Consider the following 15,895-nt stretch of genomic DNA (forward strand, 5'->3'; position numbering starts at 1 on the left):
TTCTATTCACTACTATAGTGCTGTAGTTAATTTTAAAAATAGGAAGAAAGTATACTTCTTTTCTAAATTTGATGTTGATATTCTGGTTCAGCAACATTTCAATATAAATTTCAGGACTTCACTTTCAATTTCTGCAAAGAAGCTAGCTGGGATTTTGATAAAGAATATAATGTTGCTGTAGATTAAATTGAGGAGTACTGGCATCTTAAGAATATTGTCTTCCTTATCATGTCTGTTCAATATTTAGAGATTTTTATTTTATTTCAACCAGAGTTTAGGACTTTAAATTTGTGTTAAATTTACTGAAGCAAAACTCATAAAACATTCTGCTTTTCTTTACCCCTCCATGCAAACAAACAAAAAATTATTTGTAGAAAACAAAATGGCTCTCTACATGGGATTAAACAATATAAATGCAAAACTTACATGGTTTTCAAGATGGCAGACTAGAGGGTGACTGCATTTCATGTCACTCCACAACTCAGGATTCAAGAGGAGGTTTTGAGAGACTCGGAACCAACTCAAAGCCACTGGGAAAAACTCTCCCATTCGGGAGGCATCCCAGATGGTGCAGTAGTCCCAGAAGGCAGGGAACTTTGTGAAGTAGAGTTGCCCAACAAGACACCTCCCCCCACCTCTGCTGGAGCGGTGAACTCAGACAACTGGGAGCATTGTAGAGGAGGGCCTCTCAGCCAGATGCTTGGACCCCAAGCAACTGCCCCAGGACCCCAGGTGGCTGCTCAGATGAGGAGTCATGAAGCAAGTTGCTTGAACTCAGAGCAATTGCCCCAGGACCCCAGGCAGCAGCTGGAGGTGGAGGCACACAATGATTCACTTGGACTCTGAGCAACTGCCCTGGGACTCCAGGCGGCTACTCAGAGAAGGGGCTGCACAGCCAATTAGGCACAGAACATGGTCCCAGTACCCTATGTGGCTTCTTGGTGGAGGAGCTGCACAGAGAGAAGCTTGGGGAGGAGCAAAGTGTCCAGTACTGCAGGCAGCTTCTCTGAGGAGGGGTGGCCTAATGAGATGCTTTGGTGCAGGGTGAGGCTCCCAGTCCCAGGAGGTAGGTCTGGGTCCCTGGGAACTTTGCAGAGGAAGGCTTCCCAGCCCATGTGGTAGTTCTGGATTGAGGGAAAGTTCTAGGCAGGGAGCTGACCAGTGAGAAGTCCTCACCAGGTAAGTCTTCCCTGCAGGGTAAGGCTTTCCCACAAGGGCGGTAGAACCAGAGACACAGGCCCAAAAAAGACTTGCCTTAACCTGCAGTCTTGTTCTGCTTTGACTGACCATTGGTCAACAAGTGGAGGGGCCTCTGCCCACTAGCAGGGAATATACCCCACCTGAAGACCACCACCCCTAGAGGGGCAGCTTCCTGGTGGAGCACTGAATTATCAAGTTCCTCCAAGACTTCAGGCTACTGAAGGCTAGCAGGTGATATACTAGAAATATTCAGGGACACTAAAAGTCAATAGAGGTTATCTGCAATATCCCAGACTTTCACTATTAGAGGGGTAGATGCCTGAACAATATGAGGAAAAAAGGGAAGAAAATGTCCCAAATAAATCTAGATGTTACATCAATAAAATTCAGTGACAGCATGGCAGAAGAAATGTCAGATGTACATAATTAAAACACAATGTAAATAATTGTACATTTCACAATGTACATAATTAAAACAATCAGGGAAGCAAATGATGAGATGAAAGAGCAAATGCAGACATTGAATGATCGCACCAATTGACAATTAGAAGAACAAATATAGAAAGCAAAAGATCATTTCAATAAAGTTAGAGATATTAAAGAAAAACCAAACAGAAATACTTGAAATGAAGGAAACAATAAACCAAATTAAAAACTTCACAGAAACCATAACCAATAGGATAGAACACCTGGAAGACAGAACCTCAGATAATGAAGACAAAATATTTAATCTTGAAAATGAAGTTGATCAAACAGAGCAGATGGTAAGAAATCATGAACAGAATCTACAAGAATTATGTGATATCATGAAAAAGCCAGATTTAAGAATTATTTGGATTGAAGAAGACTTAGAGAAACAAACCAAAGGAATGAACAATTTATTCAATGAAATAATATCAGAAAATTTCCCAAATCTGAAGAATAAAATGGAAAATCAAGTACAAGAGGCTAATATGACTCCAAATACACAAAATTATAACAGACCCACACCAGGACACATTATAATGAAAATACCTAACATACAAAATAAAGGCAGAATTTTAAAGGCTGTGAGAAAAAAGAATCAATTACATTAAGGGGGGAAACGAAAACCCATATCAGCAGATCTTTCAATCCAGACCCTAAAATCTAGAAGGGCCTGGAACAACATTTTTCAAGCCCTGAAAGAAAACAGATGCCAACCAAGAATCTTACACCCAGCAAAACTTACCTTCAGAATTGATTACAAAATAAAATTCTTCCATGATAAACAAAAGCTAAAAGAATTTACAAAAAGAAAACCAGCATTACAGAACATTCTCAGCAAAATATTCCATGAGAAAGAGGTGAAAAACAATGATGTAAATCAGTAAAGGGAAGAACTATCCTAAAGGAATAGTAAATAACGGAGAAACCAAATTATGTAAAAAAGAAAAAAAATGAACCAAATTACCGGGAATACAAATCAGATCTCAATAATAACCCTGAATGTTAATGGCCTGAAGTCATCAATCAAAAAACATAAACTGGCAGATTGGATTAAAAAGAAAGAACCAACAATATGCTGCCTGCAAGAGATTCACATCATAGAAAGAGATATGCACAAACTAAAGGTGAAAGGATGGGAAAAACATATCATGAACATGGACACTGCAAAAAAGATGGAGTATCCATTCTCATTTCAGATAATGTGGACTGCAAGCCAAAATTAGAACGGATAAAGAAGGACATTTCATACTGCTTAAGGGAAGCATAAATCAGCAAGACATAACAATCATAAATATCTATGCCCCAAACAGTGGCTCATCCATGTACGTCAAATGAATCCTCCTCAATTTCAGAAATCAAATAGACCACAACAATATTAGGTGATTTTTAACACATGTCTCTCAGCACTGGACAGATCATCCAAACTAAAATTGAACAAAGAGACCATAGATTTGAATAACACAATCAATGATTTAGACTTAATGGACATATATAGAATATACCATCCAACAAAGAGCGAATACACTTTCTTCTCAGCAGCACATGGATCCTTCTCTAAAATAGATCATATATTATGCCACAAGCTCCTTTTAGCAAATACAAGAAGATAGAGATACTACCTTATATTCATCAGATCATAATGGATTGAAATTAGAAATAAATGACAGAGTAAAACATGGAAACTACTCCAACAGTTGTAGATTAAATAATACACTATTGTATGATGAATGGATAACAGAAGACATCAGGAGGGAAATTAAAAAATTTTTAGAGGTAAGTGGGAACAAAGATACATCATCTCAAAATCTTTGGGACACTATGAAAGCAGTACTTACAGGAACATTTTTTTTCATGGAGCACATTCAATAAAAGAAGAAAAAAATCAACAAATAAGTGACCTAACACTCAGTTCAAAGCCCTAAAAAAAGAAGATAAGAGCAACACCAAAGTAGTAGAAGACAAGAAATATAAAAATCAGATCTAAAATTAATGAAATTGAAATAAAAGGAGCAAAAAAATTGACAAAATAAATAGGTGGTTCTTTGAAAAAATAAACAAAATTGATAAACCCTTAGCCACACTAAAAAGAGAAGAGAGAAAACTCAAATTACTAAAATTCAGAATGAACAAGAAAGTATCACAACAGACACAAGTGAAATACAAAACATTATCAGAAGCTCTTTTGAAAATCTCTACTCCAACAAAGTAGAATATCTCCAAGATATCAAAAGGTTTCTAAAGACATATGAATTACTTAAACTGGATCAGGAGGATGTACAAAATTTAGATAGATCAATTTCAAGTAATGAAATAGAATAAGTCATCAAAAATCTACCATAAAAGAAAAGTCCAAAACCAGCTGGGTTCTCAGCCGAGTTCTATAAAACGTTTAAAGAAGAGCTCATTCCAATACTTCTCAAAGAATTCCATGAAGTAGAAGAGGAGGGAACCCTCCAAAACTCATTCTATGAAGCCAATAATACTCTGATACCTAAACCACAGAGAGACACATTGAGGAAAGAAAATTTCAACCAATATCCTTAGTGAACATTGACACAAAAATTATCAACAAAATTTTATCAAATTGCATACAAAAATATAATTTAAAGTGCACCAAAATCAGGTGGGTTTTTTCCCATGGATGCAAGGTTGGTAAAACATCTGGAAATCAATAAATGTAAATCACGATTTCAAGAGACTTAAATTCAAGAATCACATGATCATTTCAATAGATGCAGAAAAAGCATTTATAAAATGCAGTACCCCTTCATGCTTAAACACTAGATAAAATAGGGATAGAAGGAATGTTCCTTAACATTGTAAAGGTTATCTATGCTAAGTCCATAGCTAATATCATTCTAAATGGTAAAAAACTGAAAGCATTCCCCCTGAAAACTGGATCAAGGCAGGGATGCCCTCTTTCACCACTTCTATTCAATATTGTCCTTGAAACTCTAGCCAGAACAATTATACAGACCAAAGAAATTAAATGAATACAAATAGGAAAAGAAGAACTCAAACTATCCCTATTTGCTGATCACATGATTATATACTTAGAGGAACCTGGAAATTCCACCAGAAAAATTTCAGAAATCATAAGTGAATTCAGTAAAGTGGCAGGACGTAAGATCAATGCTCATAAATCTAATGCATTTTTTTAAAAAAATTTTGTTATTGTTGAAGGATCTTTATTTCTTGATATATATTTGGTGCTGAGGTTCGAACCCAGGGCCTCACACATGCCAGGCAAGTACTCTACCACTGAGTCACCACCCCAGCCCAATCTAATGAATTTTTAACATAAGTGATGAATCTTTGGAAAAAGAAATTAGGAAAACTCTGACATTCACAATAGCCTGGAAAAATATAAAATACTTTGGAATCAATCTAAAAAAAGAGGTGAAAGACCTCTACATTGAGAACTACAGAACACTAAAGAAAGAAATTAAAGAAAACCTTAGAAGATGGAAATATCTCCCATGTTCTTGGATAGGCAGAATTAATATTGTCAAAATGGCCATACTACCAAAAGTGTTATACATATTCAACATTTTCCAATTAAAACCCAATGATGTACCTTACAGAAATAGAGCAAGCAATCATGAAATTCATCTGGAAGAATAAGAAACCCAGAATAGCTAATGCAATCCTTAGCAGAAAGAGATAAGCAGGGGGTATCGCAATACCAGATCTTCAACTGTACTACATAGCAATAGTAACAAAAACGGCATGGTATTGGTACCAAAATAGACAGGTAGATCAATGGTACAGAATAGAGGACACAGACAAACAACCCAAATAAATACAATTTTCTCATAGTAGGCAAAGGTGCCAAAAATATGCAATCGAGAAAAGATAGTCTCTTCAACAAATGGTGCTGGGAAAACTGGAAATCCATATACAGCAGAATTAAACTAAAACCCTATCTCTCATCCTGCACAAAATTCAACTCAAAATGGATCAATGACCTTGGAATCAGAGGCCCTGCATCCTATAGAAGAATATGTAGTTCCAAATCTTCAACATGTCAGTTTAGGATCAGACTTTCTTAACAGGATTACCAAAGCACAAGAAATAAAAGCAAGAATCAATAACTGGGATAGATTCAAACTAAAAAACTTTCTCTCAGCAAAGGAAACTATCAGCAATGTGAAGAGAGAACATACAGAGTGGGAGAAAATCTTTGCCACTCATACTTCAGATGGAGTACTAATTTCCACAATATATAAAGAACTCAAAAAAATCTACACCAAGAATACAAGTAACCCAATTAACAAATGGACTAAGGAAATGAACAGACAATTCACAGAAGATCTACAATCAACAGATACATGAAAAAATGTTCAACATTTCTAGTAATAAGAGAAATGCAAATCAAAACCACCCTGTGACTCCATCTCACCCCAATTAGAATGGTGATTATCAAGAATACAAGCAACAATAGGTGTTGGCAAGGATGTGGGGAAAAAAGGTACACACATACATTCCTGGTAGTGTTGCAAATTATTGCATCCACTCGAGAAAGCAGTGTGGGAGTCCTTAGAAAACTTGGAAGGGAACCACCATTTGACCCAACTATCCTACAACTAGGCCTATACCCAAAGGACTTCACATCAGCGTACTACAGAGATACAGCCACATCAATGTTCAATGTTCATAGCTGCTCAATTCACAATAGCCAGATTGTGGAATCAACGTAGATTCCCTTCAATTGATGAGAATGGATAAAGAAACTGTGATATATATATACATATATATCGCACACAATGGAATATTAGCCACAAAAGAATAATAAAATTATGGCATTTATAGGCAAATGGATGAAATTGGAGAATATCATGCTAAGTGAGATAAGCCAGTCTCAGAAAACCAAAGGATGAATGGTCTCCCTGATAAGAGGATGATGACACATAGTGGCAGGTGGGATGGAGGTAAGAATGGAGGAAGGAGGGACCGTATAGAGGGAAAAGAGAGGTGGGAGAGGTTGGGGAAAGGAAAAAATAACAGAATGATTCAAACACTATTATCCTTTGTAAAAGTATGACTACACAAATGGTATGCCTTTACTTCATATTCAAACAGAGAAACAGTATGTATTTTTGTACAATAAAAATAAATTAAAAAAGGAAGTGAGAAAAAGCTTAAAGATAAGGTTAATTTATTTTAATAATACTCTGTGGTTTTCAGAGTATATGCTTTGCACCAAAATTGCATTACAACTATTTACTATATTTGTCCATATATTTACCTTTACCAGATAATTTTGTTTTTATTTGGCTTTATATTTGATGTCTAATGTACTTACCTTTCATCTTGAAGAATTCCCTTTAGAACTTCTTGTACAGTAGTTCTAATGCTTTTGTTCATCCAAGAAAGAGTTAAATCTTCCTTTATTTCTGAAGGACTACTTCATTGAATAAATTACACTTTGACAATTTTTTTTTGTTTTGTTTTTTACTTTTGTACTTGAAATGTGTTATTCTATTGTCTTCTGGCTTGCAAGGGCTTTACTGAAAATCTGATAAAATCCTTACACAGATTTCTTTGCGTGTAACAAGTTGCTTTTCTCTTTCCAATTTGTCTTTGACTTTTAAGATCCTTATGTCTTTGACTTAAAAATTTGATAATACTGTGTCTTGATGTAGGTCTCTGGCTTTCTTAGCTGAAATGTCTTTACCTTCTTGAATTCGGATGTGTATTTCTTTCCTCAGAAAAAGCACTTTTCAACCATTTGTTCTACAACTAAGCTCTCTGCCCCTTCTCCCTCTCTCATCACTTTTGAGACTCCCATAATGTGTGCATTGGTCCACATGATGGTATCCCATGAGCCCTTTAGGTTCTCTTTCATCAGTTTCTTTTTTTACTATTCTTAATTGATTTTAAATTACAAGTCTTCAAGTTTGTTTATACTTTCTCTTGTTTGATCAAGTCTATTAGGTAATATTTTAGATCAGACATTGTATTTCTCTTATGTTCAGATATGCAGTATCCCCCCAAAAAATCATGTGTGGGGCAATACCAGTAAGTTTAGTGGTGAAATAAATGGGTTTTAAAAGCATTAATCTAATCAATATGTTAATGCACTTGTATGAATTAACTAGGTGGTGATTTTAGGCACTTAGGATGTGCCTGGAGAAGGACATTGGTCATTGGGAGTGTTCCTTTGGGGTATATTTTACCCCTGGTGAGTGGAGCTTTCTCTGCTTCATGATTGCTATGTACTGAGCAGTTTGCCTCCTCCACACCCTTCCACCATGATGTTCTTCTTTACCTCAGGCCCAGAACAATGAAGTCAGCTATCCATGAATCAAAATCTCTAAAACCTTTGAGTGCTAAATAAAATTTTTCTCCTCTAAAATTTTTCATCAGGTCTTTTGGTCACAGTGGTAAAAAAGCTGACTGAAACAGATTCTTTCTCATAATTTCCATCTTTTCACTGATACTCACTGTTCATACATAATTTTATAAATCTTGCTTTGTCTATGTTCTCTTTTAATCCACTGAGTATATTTAAGACACTTTTAAGATTGTGAGAAACTTCAGAGGTCGGTCTGCATTTTCTTAAGGTCAGTATCTGGAACATGGTTTTTGTTCATTTGATTGAACTAATGTTGTTTCTTTGGATGACTTGTGATTCTCACCCTCCCAAATGCCCCACTCCCAATTGGTTTGAAAAACAGTTATCTTTCTAAGTCTATACAACTAGTTTCATGCAGGAAAGAATTTCACCAAGCAGCCTGGATAGAGACTGTAAGACCTCTCAGATTTTTCTGGGAGATATGTCTTCTCTAGATCTGTATACTTTATATTGTCCTGAATTTCTCAAACACTCTTTATTGTTTCTTCTCAGAAGCCCATAATCCCTCTGACTTCTTTGTGCAAAAGTACAGATCTCTGAAGCTGTAACATGGTATTGCCTTCACCTGTTTTGTGCAGCTTCCAAACTATGCCATCATTTTCTTCAGCAAGACAAAAAACAATAGGCAAGACAAGACAAAAACCAGTACTGTGAGAAGCCCCCAGACAAGCCCAAACATTGACTGCACAGTCCATTCTTTTGCTTCCATTCCAAAGGAGGAGCTGGGATATGGTAGTTTCTTTCTGGTTGCCTGCTACTGTAGAGGGAGGGACATGGACATGCAAAATCCCACAATTTTTCCTATTCCTTTGATTCCCTTTTCAGCTGCACATTGGCCTGTCTGCTATGGCATTTCAACTGGCCTCTGGAGTTCTTGAAAACATGTCCTGGTCAACATATTATAGTTAATTTGGTGTTTCCAGAGGATTATGAGGGTTTGGATCTTCCTAGATTACCATCTTGTTGCATAGTCCTACGATCACAATTTTATAACCATTAGTTGTAGTACATCTATTTTTGGCAGATTCTATTTTTTTCTACTACATTTTTCCTTCTCAGTTTCTTTTGAAATATCCCACACATCTACTTTTGAATTAAACAAGAAAATTAAGTTTTGTAAGGTATATCCAATCTGATCCAGCTATCTAATGGACCACATTTGTTTCCCAGTGGCTTTCTCTGTTTTTAAGTATTCAACCCATCCTTAAATGATAATAGGTCACAACTCTGAAAAAATACATAACCAAATGTGTCAGAAGGATCCAAAGGTTAATTTCTAAAGAGATTACTCTTTGAAATTACTTTTGAGTTATAGTAGTATTCTTATAATAAATATAAGACTCACCAAAGTGGCTTATACTTTAATCCTCTTATTCTCATACCAAAGAAAAAAAAAATTCTTAAAAAGGGGTGGCATTATCTTAAAATCAGAAAATATAAATGATATGAATACTTGTATATGTTGGTCATAAGTGTTCAATTTACTATTTCATTAATTTGGTACTATTTATCTTTTTCTTATTCTGTTAATACTACTCATAAGCTTTAAGATTGCTTTACTTTTATTAATATATTAGTAAGGTGAAACATTATTTTAGATATAAGAATCTATGCTCAGCAATAATGGCAAATCTCAATTAAGTCAAGAATATCTTTAAAGATATAAAGCATCCCAAGGCATATGTGTTATAAATATTTTATTCTTATGCCATTAAACTTATGTGCAGTCCCATATGATCCAGATTCCAGTTATGAAAATTGCCAATTGTTAGCTTTAATGTCTTAGAACTCTGCCTTCACATCATCCAGTCCTAAAATGGAATTTCTCTGCAGAACTTAAATACTGTGGGCCTTCATAATTAGCAGATATTCTAAGGTAAGTTTAAAATTGGCATAGGAGAATACCTGAATGTAGGTGATAAAATTCTATACAAAGGTTCATTTGCCCCCATCACTGCCATAACAAATTACCACAAACAATATTTAAACAACCCACTTATGTTATAGTTTTGTAGGCTGGAAGTCTGATGTGGATTTCAGACTTCATTAATGATGATGATAATGATGTCTACAGAAACTATGTTCCATTCTGGAGGTTGGAGATGATCCAGTTCCTTGCTTACTCAGGTTGTTGGCATAATACAATGCTTTGAAGGGGTAGGACTGAGATCACCATATCTTTGCTAATGTGTGAGATAAGGGCAATTTCCAGCTTCTAGAAGTCACTCACATTCCATCACTCATGGTCCTTCATTGTCAAAGACAGAAATAATGGTAGGTTTACTACTTAATTTCCACTTCTTTTTTTTTTCACTTTTCATCTTTTTTTATTCTTGCATTATAGTTGTATGTATGATGGGATTTGTTATTATATATTTGTGAGCACACACTATAAAATAATATAATATAGCCAATTTAGCCATACTTCTGACTCTTCAATTTTTTCATGTATTTATTATGAAATCTATCAATCTCTAAATATCTTTTATCCTAATTATAAATCATTAGTACCAGTATTCAATTTAATGTCTGTAATATAAGTTCTTTCTCTTTGATTATTAGAAACCTCTTGAAAGTAAACATTTTAGTCCTTCATTCCAAAAGACCAAGTAGTTTCCAGTAGGTCTGAATCCTAAAATTATGTGTAGGAGAAATTGTCCACACTAAATATTTATAATTCTAATATACAATTATTTCACCACTAATGTCTTATCTCTACTTTTGAAAAGATAAATTTCTACCATATTAAGAAAAAATCATAAAGATGAATTTGTTTTGATAGGGTCCAAAATGAAACTTTTTGAAGTGACTCTTAGTGTGATCATATTTGTATCAAAAATGCTTTCAATATTTTTAATTTATAAGATATCAAAGACTTTCCCTTATTTAATATTCATATCTATTGAACTATATATTTCAAATTTAAAAACAAACCTTTACACACTTTTCTTGAATATCATTTTGCTGAGAAGCAGATTTGAGTAATGGTTTTTCACCATCCATACCAGATTCTTCATGTTTTACTTTGCTAAGGTGATGGTCTGAAATCCAGTCCATGAAGACAGTTAGAAGTTCATATACTTTCCCATTAAGTGTTACCTATATGTCAAAACTTAAATCAATTAATTATGTTGATTTATAATCTAATCAAAGTTATAGAAGTATTTACTTAATGTGCTTTTAGCATATTTTAGAATTTTTAAAGGACAGAGCCTCTCCAAACAAGCAAAAGAAATTCCAAATCAAATATGGCCAACTAATATTACAAACATTAATACTGGCTAAGATAAGCAAAAAACTCATAATAATGAATGTGAAAGAGCTGAACTTTATTAATAAAACAAGAAATTTTCATGAAGTTCTTGATTCATGTTTGATAAGACAGGAAAGTAAAATTGGCTTTAACTCTACAGTATAAATCTTCATATATCTAAAAGATTCTAACAAATCTGAAGATTTCCAAAGGCAAAGAAATTCCACTATGGGAATTCATATTTCTTCTTTCCACAAAAGTTACTCTCTTTGTCTTTATACTATAAATTCTATCAACATGATATGCAAAATGATAAAGTCATTATTAACCATAAGTTCTTATGATTTGAGTTACTGTACCTGAAACACTGCTAAAATATTTTGTTTCTGCAAATAAAAATGTATTTGCAATATTCTGGATATATCTGTCTCTAAAAGAATACCAAAAAGAATGTTTGCTAAATGAAAGGAAAAGGTTAGGGAACAAAATAAATTTTCCTCTGAAGAAATTCTTAGTCACATCATAACTAGAAGTTTTAGAAACTGGGACTTTTTCTTGTTTTACACTTTTCATTTCATGAGCAGCATGGGAATCTTCTTTCAATCTCTGTATTGTCATAAATTCATAATTCCTCTAAATTTATGCATATCCATATATTAAATTATGATTTATGAAAAGTAAACAAATCCAAATGTAATTATGTTGTGTGGAGCAGACAGTCTACCTGTAAGTTATCCAGATGAACTTAAACTCCTTTAGCCTGAAGTTCCATCTTCCTGTTTTCTTCACTTACTTTATTTAATTAGGGAGGAAAAAGTTAGATATTTCAAATATAAAACTAAAACCATTTTCATATTAAAGGAGTTTCTCAATCTGGTCTACTTAACCAAGCAATATAGCAAAACAGAGGCAGCATTCTTGATTAATTAGGTCACAGCTAAAATCACCATTTTCTCCTAAAGATTAATAGTGTTCAGGAAAGTTTACTTCATTCTATGAAAAATTTGCAAGACCGCTAACATCTTAAAGGTACTTACAGTAGTGAGAAATGTTTTTCAAGTAAAACTTCTATTGAACAACAACATATATATATATAAAAATGTACAAATCTTGAGTGTGTAGTACCATGAGTAACCAGATTGTAACATGTATCTAATCAATGGGAAGAACTGATATGTTTAAAATATTGAGTCTTTTCATTCATGAACATAGCATATCCTTCAATTTAGGTTTTATTTTTAATTTACTATTTGTTACTTTCAGCAAAGATGTCCTACACATCTTTTTTTAGGTTTATTCCTGTGTAGCCAATTATTTTTTTTATGATACTACATATGGGATCTTTCAATAAATAGCACTTAATACATCATTGTTGCTGTTGGCATATAGAAATACACTTGATTTCTGTGTGGTAATCTTATATCCAGCGTCTGCTAAATTTGCTTATTCATTCGGAGTTTATCTCTATATTTCTTTTGATATCTGTGCTATGTATGTAAGTAAGTATATAATCATGTCATCTGTGTATGATTAATTTTTTTCTTTCCAAATCTTTCTTCCCTTTACTAGATCAAGAAGGACTTCATTAAAATGTTCAACAAAGTTTTGGCAGCAATCACCTTTATTTTGTTCTCATTTCACAAAGCAAACTTTCAATAATAATTTACCACTAGGTATTAATTTGTTGTTGGATTTTTCTTGTAGGTACTCTGTGAAAACAAAAGAAATTCTCTTCTATTTTCATTTGTTGTTGCTGAATTTTATATCAATTGAAATTTTCATATGATTTTTTCTCCTTTAATCAGATGTTAATTTTCAAGTGTTAAACCACCCATGTTTTCTTGAACTAAATCCTATTTAGCTCTATTATTCTTTGTATGACTGTATTAATCTTTGTTAATTTAAAACTTTTTTGCATGTATATTCTTAAGAGACTGGTTGCATTTTTTCTTTCTTATAATGTCAAGACTTAGATTCAAGTCTATGCTGGCTTTATAATTAAGGGAAATCATTCCTCTTCTTATTCTAGGTTTAAGGTAAGTGGTATTTCTTCCTTAAAAGTCAAACTTTGGTTTTACAACTTTTTAATGTTCCCTCCTCTAACCTACATCTAAAGTCTCCAGCAGTTTTAAAATAGTGTGCCTATGTATGATTTGTTTAAAATTTATCCTTGTCAGTAGTAACAGTTTCTTGACTCATTCACCAGTTTTGGAAAATTCTTGGCTATCATGTTTGGCTTTTGCCCTATTCTCTTTTTCCTCTCTTCCTGGAATTCTCAAATGTTAAACTTAGCTATTTCCCACATATGTCTTTTCAAATTTTCTTTTCTTTCTTTACTTAATGCTTCAGTTTGAAGGATTTTTGTGAAGGTGTTCCTGTTCCCTAATCCTACCTACTGCTGTGTCTCACCTATTAAGTTTGTAATTACAGTTAAATAGTAAGTATTAAAGGCAGAAATCAGTGTCTAAAATTTAATTATTTCAGCTTATCAGGATTTTTTCTTTCACTTGTTTTTAATCTAGTAATGTAATAACTACAAAAAATTTTAAAACTTTAAGAAAATTTAGAGTTGGGCACAGTTGTAGTCCCAGCTTTCTCAGAAGTCTTAGACAGACAGATCATGAATTTCAGGCTAGTCTGGGAAACAGGAAGACCCTGTCTCAAAGAATAAAGAAAAAATTTCAAATTTTCAAACATCTAATTTGCTTTTCCATAAAGAAGAAAAGGATACAAGAGCTGTTTAAGACTATTTTATTTATATTTGTGTTTCAAAATAAAGTTAGCATAAATCCTATCAAAATTTTCTTGAGCCAAATTGTTCTAATATTGATTTATATGTTAAATACAAAATATAACTTTTAGAAGATCTTATTGACTAAAATGTATTAAAATAGAACTTACCTGTTTTTTTAAGTTATTATTCAACCTTTAAATGCATCAAAAGAGGATGTTAGTCTCTTGCTTTATTTAAAATTTTTCTTAAGAATTTCAGTTAAGTATTCAATTTCTGCATCATGTTGCTAGGAAGGAAAAAAATATTATCTAATGATCAGACAAGAAACCCATATCACTAATGCTACTGAACATTAATTAACTAAAAGTAGAACACCTTCAATCACAAAAATGTTAAGCAGTGGATTTAAGCATAGATGACTATTGTGGCAAATAATTTATAAAAATTTTGAAATAAACCAAAGTAACAGCAAAACATCAAAAACATTTTTGAAAGACCCAAACATATTTTCATATGCCAGGGTCCAGCCCTAGCAGGACTCCATGGGTTCCACACAGGTAAACAGGGCTCAGAGAGATAGTGTCGGCAATAGATGGAGAATGAAAGACACAGACTCTAGTTCTGGTGCAATCAATCCCACTTTATTCTGGAGAAGGCTGGGTTTATATACATTTTTCTTCAGGCTATAATGGCAGTCTTGTGGTTAATATTAAAGAAGATTCCAAAGCATAGGCAGAAAACAACAACCTTACAGATTATCCTTACCTAATCAAAATTGTTTTAAGAATATCTAACTATGTCAGTGAGCTAACACAATGTTTATTTCCTTAATATCTAAACTCTGTGACTTAAGACTACTCTTATTATTCTCGTGGTTAAAGCGATAGACAAGTAATCTCATGTGACCATTTCTACTAGGTCCATCTAGTTAATATCTAAATTGCTGAATTAAGGGTTACAGGAGGGCAGCAGTCCCAATGGTTATTGTGTACCAATGTTTATTATAGGGGTGACATATTCTTTGTCGGAAGGAAGGAATGTTTTGGAACCTTATTCCCTTACCTCACCACCACATATAAACAAAACCATCATTAAAATTTAACTAACCTGTTGGAGACAAAGGCAGATTTATAACTATTTTCTCCAGAGGCTTTCAGGGACTCATTGCACAGTTGCAGAATTATTTTTAATTTTGTTAGTGGTAAAGACCCATTGTTTTTCAGATTGTAGGTAATATTTTCTGGAATTTTTGTTGTATTCCCACCGTCCCCTTAAGCAATCCGTTCAGACTGAAATGAGTAATATATTATCAGAAAAACCCAGCAGAAAAAACACCATGCTTCAAAGCAAAACATCCAGCAATTCCTTTTAGGATGAGCCTTTGCAATCATCCTCCAGAGGATCTTTGTCAAACACTGGATGGAATTCCAGATGGCCCCGCAATCATATAAGTTCAGTAGCAATAATTCTATTTTTTGATTCTGCTAAGAGAAATCCACTCAAAATCATTGATTTATTTTCTTTTACATATCAAGGAATAATAAAACAACAAAGGATTTGTGATTTTTTTCATGAGACTAATAGGCAATTCAAAGTTTTATTGATTAAAATGTAAATTTAACTTGTGTGTTACCAAAAAGTAGCTAAAAATTTTATGTCAGTTTTACATTTCAAACTACATTAAATATATAATCTCTTTGAGCCCCAACTATTTCTCTCCAGAATCAGTTTCAGAAAAGATAAAAATAAACTTCCATCTAATTACATTTAAATAGGATAAAATGTTTCAAATTTAAGATATAAAATATTTTTATTTATTCATAAAAAATCAAAAACAAGCAAGGACCTACAGCAAATCAAGAAACTAAATTTCCTTCTAAGT

The 15,895-nt window shown here is 33.4% G+C and overlaps 1 pseudogene; it reads right to left on the minus strand.

The window, feature by feature from the left end:
* Positions 1-688: 688 nt before the first annotated feature.
* The window catches only part of LOC124974936 (coiled-coil domain-containing protein 138-like), an 82,979-nt pseudogene continuing 67,772 nt past the window's right edge, over positions 689-15,895 (minus strand).

The sequence above is a fragment of the Sciurus carolinensis genome, unplaced genomic scaffold (genome assembly GCF_902686445.1).
Source record: "Sciurus carolinensis unplaced genomic scaffold, mSciCar1.2, whole genome shotgun sequence".
NCBI lineage: Eukaryota > Metazoa > Chordata > Mammalia > Rodentia > Sciuridae > Sciurus > Sciurus carolinensis.